Source organism: Sinocyclocheilus rhinocerous, unplaced genomic scaffold, assembly GCF_001515625.1.
Source record: "Sinocyclocheilus rhinocerous isolate Xijiao unplaced genomic scaffold, SAMN03320098_v1.1 scaffold853, whole genome shotgun sequence".
Lineage (NCBI taxonomy): Eukaryota > Metazoa > Chordata > Actinopteri > Cypriniformes > Cyprinidae > Sinocyclocheilus > Sinocyclocheilus rhinocerous.
Genome location: NW_015627738.1, coordinates 1,065,803 through 1,072,692, shown reverse-complemented (window position 1 = coordinate 1,072,692; position 6,890 = coordinate 1,065,803). Strand labels below are relative to the sequence as shown.

The window sequence follows — 6,890 nt, the reverse complement described above, 5'->3', positions numbered from 1 at the left end:
GTTCCCTCACCACAGTGCAACAGTGAAAAGGGACCCCTTTCAAACAGTGTCGCGTTCCGAACGTTGTTTAAGCGACATACACCGGTATTGCGGTATTTTAAAAATTCATATCATAACAAAAATAAACACCGGTATTCGGTATGAACCGGTATACCGCCCAGCACTGTGTTCAATACTAGATGAGAACGACAAGGGTTCTCTTTTAGGAAGAAACAGTGATGTTTTGCAGTTGTAGGTGGAGGTGAAGCTGAAATGAGTTTGCAGTGATGTGGAACTGAAATGTTCATGGTGATCCGTGTCTTTTCTTTCATTCTTCACTTATTTTCTTTGGGGTCATTCCATGCCAATGCAACCAGAAATTTTGATTTTGATCTCTTTTTTTGTGGTGAAAGAAAAGCATTAATGAAGAAAAAACAGAATATTAGATGCCATTGATGTATATTTACAGAGTAATCCACTAAATTGTAGATGAGATTGAGAATTTATACCTGAGATATGGAGCCAGAATACAGGGTTGTAAAAATGACTTCAGAAAGATGGCAGCATCATGCTGAGATTGGTAGGTCTATTGACTTTAGCAATCTTTGTTGCATTATATGCCAATGGTGACCATAGGAAAAAGCATTCTTGTGTTTTTTTCCAAAGTTTGCATGCCTGTAACTCAAGAGGTATTACATATATCTTAATGTCCTTTTAGATTCTGATTCTTAACAAACTTTCCTTTTGCTATCTTAATTTTTAAGGCCCTGTGAGGTTCAGTTCTAGATATGAGGATTTCAGTTTGGCTCCATGAGTAAATTGTTAAATTGTGCACATTTTCAGTGGGCAAAAACAAAATGTGGGTCACTTTCCATACAGATGATACTTTTTTCTTTTAAAGAGGAATGTCTAAAGAACAAATAATGTTGAAACTAGAAATGTATCTTGTTTTCCTTTATCAAAACAATTGCATTGAACATACCTGTCTGAGTGCCATAAATATTCTCTTTTCCAAAGTTTGCATGCTTGTAACTCAAGAAGTATTAAAGATATCTCAATATCATTTTATATTCTTGTTCTTAATACATTTTTCTTGTGATATCTTCATTTGTAAGGCCCTATATAGTTCACCCCCAGAGATATGGGGATCGCAATGCAGCTCCATTTGTGAATTGTTGAATTTCACCATTTTTCAATGGTCGAAAACCAAATGTGGTCACTTTGCATGTGGCTAATACTTTTATTCTCATTTTGCCGTTGTGTAATATATGATTCCAAAGTCAAGTGCAAGAATCTAAAACAGATTCATGTTCATGTTATTCTAAAAGAAATTCCTTTTTCTTTTAGAATCTGATCTGCTGAGGTTTGTCAGATGAGATTAATAAAGTGATGTGACATGTGGCCAAGTATGGTGACCCATACTTGGAATTAGTGCTCTGCATTTAGCCCATCCAGAGTGCACACACACAGCAGTGAACACACACACACCGTGAACACACACCCGGACCAGTGGGCAGCCATTTATGCTGCGGCGCCCGGGGAGCAGTTGGGGGTTATTAGTGCTCTGCATTTATCCCATCCTAAGTGTGCACACACACAGCAGTGAACACACACACACCGTGAACACACACCCGGACCAGTGGGCAGCCATTTATGCTGCGGCGCCCGGGGAGCAGTTGGGGGTTCGGTGCCTTGCTCAAGGGTACCTCAGTCGTGGTATTGAAGGTAGAGAAGGAAGGAAGAGAGCGCTGTACATTCACTCCCCCCACCTACAATCCCTGCCGGTACGAGACTCGAACCTGCAACCTTTGGGTTACGAGTCCGACTCTCTAACCATTAGGCCACGACTTCCCCCATTCCCCCATAATACTAGATATACTGGATTATACTCACTCTTTCATAACGGCTGCTTTAGGTCAAGGTAAGGTCACCAGTAGGATTTGTTATGGTATAGATGTCTTCAGGTCATGCTTCGGTGGTGGAGCTCCAGGTCTCTGTGGAAACATCTGAAGACAGGGAGGAACTGATTAAATCTTAATTAATACTTTCACAATAGATGCACTTGTTACTCTGAGGTTTGCTTTCTGTATGTGTGTCAGTCGCTGAGAAGTGAGGTCATTGTGACTGGGTCAGTTTATTGACTTCACAGCAGGTGAGAGCATGAGATGTTTTTATTTCTTTTTTTTGAGGTGATAACACACTTAGAAATTCTCCCTGCAGACTGATGTGTGGTGGATCACAGACCGTGTCCATGGGAATTCCAGATCACTCATCCATAGTATAATGCCGGCTCCTTTGAAATAAACACGATCCCGAGGTTATATAAATATACTGTATGTGGTCTGTTTTCTGGGGGGAAAAAAACTATTTTTGCATGATGAGGCAGATGAACTGTGATATTCTGTTTTCATCTGCCTGTGCAAGGATTTTTTGACATTTGTGATGTCATAGTGACTGAATCCAGTGATGTGGGGAAATGCTAGGCATAATTATGAAAATTATGAGCCATTATATATTTATGATTGTGACAGTTTCAGTACAAAAACACTCCCATAGCAGCTACACAGTAACAATAAAAACACTCAGAACACCATAGAAACTGCATAGTTACAGTAAAAAAAACACTCTGAAAACCATAGCAACCAAATAGTCATGCTTCGGTGGTGGAGCTCCAGGTCTCTGTGGAAACATCTGAAGACAGGGAGGAACTGATTAAATCTTAATTAATACTTTCACAATAGATGCACTTGTTACTCTGAGGTTGGCTTTCTGTATGTGGGTCAGTCGCTGAGAAGTGAGGTCATTGTGACTGCGTCAGTTTATTGACTTTACAGCAGGTGAGAGCATGAGATGTTTTTATTTTTATTTTTTTGAGGTGATAACACACTTAGAAATTCTCCCTGCAGACTGATGTGTGGTGGATCACAGACCGTGTCCATGGGAATTCCAGATCACTCATCCATAGTATAATGCCGGCTCCTTTGAAATAAACACGATCCCGAGGTTATATAAATATACTGTATGTGGTCTGTTTTCTGGGGGGGGGAAAAACTATTTTTGCATGATGAGGCAGATGAACTGTGATATTCTGTTTTCATCTGCCTGTGCAAGGATTTTTTGACATTTGTGATGTCATAGTGACTGAATCCAGTGATGTGGGGAAATGCTAGGCATAATTATGAAAATTATGAGCCATTATATATTTATGATTGTGACAGTTTCAGTACAAAAACACTCCCATAGCAGCTACACAGTAACAGTAAAAACACTCCGAACACCATAGAAACTGCATAGTTACAGTAAAAAAAAACACTCTGAAAACCATAGCAACCAAATATTTACAGTAAAAACAATCTGAACACAATAGCAACCACAGTTGTAGAGCAAAAAATTGCTCTTAAGACCATAAAAACCACATACAGTAAAAACCATAGAAACTGCATAGTTACAGTAAAAAAAACACTCTGAAAACCATAGCAACCAAATATTTACAGTAAAAACAATCTGAACACAATAGCAACCACAGTTGTAGAGCAAAAAAATTGCTCTTAAGACCATAAAAACCACATACAGTAAAAACCTTGCTGAACACCCATAGACATTTCATAGTATCAGTAAAAAAAAAAAATAAAAACATGCCAACACCACAGCAACTATATAGTTACAGTCAAAAAACTATCTGTACACCGTTGCAACCTTATAGTTACAGTAAAAAACTCTAAACTCCCTAGCAACCAGTTACAGTGCAAACCATTTAGAACACCATAGCTACATCATAGTTACAGTAAAAACTACTTAAAACACCATAGCAACCACAGTAAATACAGTAAAAACCCTTCTGTACAGCCTAGATACTTCATAGTAACCGTGAAAACCATTCAAAACACCATAGCAAAAAAAAACACCATAGCAACTACATAGTTGAATGACAATCATTAAATCATTAACAGTAATTTAAAACAATCTGAATGCCATAGCAACCGCAGAATTACAGTAAAAAAAAAAAACACCCAAGCAATCGGTTGCAGTGCAAACCATTTAGAACACCCTAGCAACTGCATAGTTACGGTAAAAGTCCCTACAGTAAAACTATGCAGAACACTATAGCAACTCCATAGTTACAGTCCAAACCATTTGAACCCCCTAGCAACCAGATATAATGCAAAGCAGTCAGGGCATCCTAGATACCACAGTTACAGTAAAAAAAGCAAAAAAATACACATTGAACAGCCTAGCAACCACATACAGTGCAAACAATTTAGAACTCCTTAGCAACTGCATAGTTACAGTAAAAGTCCCTCTGAATACTGCAGCAACTGCATAGTTGTGTGCATATCATTCAGAACACCCTAGAAACCACATAAACATTCTGGACACCCTAGCAACCACATAAACATTCTGAAAACCCTAGAAACTACAAAAATATTCTGAACACCCTAGCAACCACATAAACATTCTGAAAACACTAGCAACTGCAACGTAACTGTAAAATCCACTCTGAACACCTTAGCAATTACATAGCGATACCCTGGCAACCTCTAGTATAAATTTAGTTTCATGTTGGTTATCTGCGTAGCAGCCTGTCTTATATTGATATTGCTCCAAGATATTCATTTTGTTTTCAGGTTTAAAGACCATATTGCATTATATTTGATGGATATAATTCCATATGCAAACACAAGCATAGTATTATGGGAGATGGTTTAAGTGTTTTTGTTTGGCAGTGTTTGGGTTTATCATGTGACAGGAGCGCATGGGTGACTGACAGCTGGCTACAAAGAGGCGCGTCTGTTTAACCCTGTGTGTCTCCAGAGACCTGTCAAAATTCACTTAGCTTTCTGTCCTCGTTAGACGGGCCACACAGACACCACCCTGCTGCCCGGGAGGTCGTCACGGTCAAAACAGATGCAGTGTCTTAAACACAGAGCTCGGCTTATTTACAGTTAGATTTAGCTATCTGTCCGCTGGGAGTGTCATGCTTCTTTCATTTGTCACTATTAATGTCAATGTGAAATTATGTTATTTCCGTTCTTAATGTAAGTTTCTGATTCTATTGTGCATGGTTGATGTTGTTCTAAAGGAACAAAAGGGTTGTTTTCATAATATTTTGTCAAAATTCTCTGCCTCTGTAATGACTTTCCTGTCATTGTTTTTGGTGATGCTTTCTGAAAGAGTTACCGCAGTTATTTAACAGTTCACCCAAAACTGAAAATGTTCTGAAATTGTACTCATCCTCAGGCCATCCAAGATGAGTTTGTTTCCTTATGGGAATAGATTTAGAGAAATGTAGCATTCCATCACTTGCTCACCAGTGAATGCTCTGCAGTGAATGGGTGCCGTCAGAATGAGAGTCTAAACAGCTGATAAAAACATCACAATAAAAAAAAAAGCTGAGTGTTTGTAAGAAACAAATCCTTCCTTAAGACATTTGTAACTTCAAACCATTGCTTTTGGCTAAAAGAATATGAGTCATCTATTCATAATATTGCTTCCTCCAGTGGAAAGTCATCTCGTCTGAATTAGGAGAGAAATATGTACAGATCAAGCACCGTTCACAAGCCAAAACAGCTCTATATAAATATGTTGGTGGATTTTGATGTGCGATGACAACAGGAGATGGACTTTTTCACTGAAGGAAGCGTTATTATGGATTGTGGACTCTTATTTTGGGCCAGAAGCAACGGTTTAAAGTTGAAATGCCTTAATGATGGAATTGTTTCTTACAAACATGCAGCTTTTCGCTTCACAAGACATTAATTGCTGGACTGGGCTGGTGTGGATTACTTGTGAATTATTGTGATGTTTTTATCAGCTGTTTGGACTCTCATTCTGACAGCACCCATTCACTGCAGAAGATCCACTGGTGATGTGATGCTAAATTTCTCCAAATCTGTTCCCATATGGAAAGAAACTCATCTACATCTTGGATGACCTGAGTATATTTTCAGCTAATTTTCATTTTTGGGTGAACTATATTCCTTTAATGTTTATAGGGAATCAAGTCTCACAACTTTTTTCACTACTCAATATCCTGTTTTAAATATGTCACATTATGAAAGTAAAATGGGGTGCAGATGCTGTATCACTTGTATTGCTGATATTTATATGGTGAGTTATTTGCTTTAAACCATAATCAGCAACAAAATAACATGAAGATGCATTCGTAAAATGCAGTGCACTCATACAATGGGTTCATAAATTATAATTAGTGGATGTAATTGGCACATAAATGTTGATTAGTATAATTGTGTGAGATGCTGGAACGTCAAAACATCTGGCAAACCTCTGAATCATCCTTGATTTTTTAAGAGGGCAGAATTAAAGCCACGTAATGCAAAACTAAATAAATAAGCTGAATGAAGAATGAATTTTCTGTGCACAGCTGCGGCCCGTTGGATGTGCTTTTGGCTATTCAGACACAGAGGGTCATGCTGAGTTCACAATCACACAACATGAGCAACATGGGGCGGGTACGACCCCAAGAGAGCCAGATATCCAGTGTCTGGAAGCATTACGCTAGATTTTGAGTGATAGCTGTTATGGGCATGAGTCACATGTGTTCTCGCTTGACTGGATGACTGGAACAAACAACAAACAGAAAGTCAAGCCCTGATGTGAATCACTCTGTTGCGAGAGCTGTGTGATTCTGTAACTCTCACTAAAGGGGCCAGATTATTGGATTCTCCAATTATAATGTTAGACGAGGTTTCTTGTGCCAAAAAAGTAGTAAACGCTATCTGAATCTTGTTCAATTAAACAGGCTGTTTGGCTTGTAAGGGCAAATATATATATGAAGAGTTCAGATGCAAAAGCCTGTAAGTGCCATCTGAAATTTTATCAGGCTCCTATATTTATGTTCATTTATTTCAATTTAATGGCATAGAAAAGGATATATATATATATATATATAT

The 6,890-nt window shown here is 38.3% G+C and overlaps 1 protein-coding gene across 1 annotated transcript in view; it reads left to right on the top strand.

Annotated features, from left to right (window-relative positions):
- The window catches only part of sash1b (SAM and SH3 domain containing 1b), a 108,287-nt gene that overhangs the window by 65,492 nt on the left and 35,905 nt on the right, over positions 1 to 6,890 (top strand). The window lies entirely within an intron of this gene.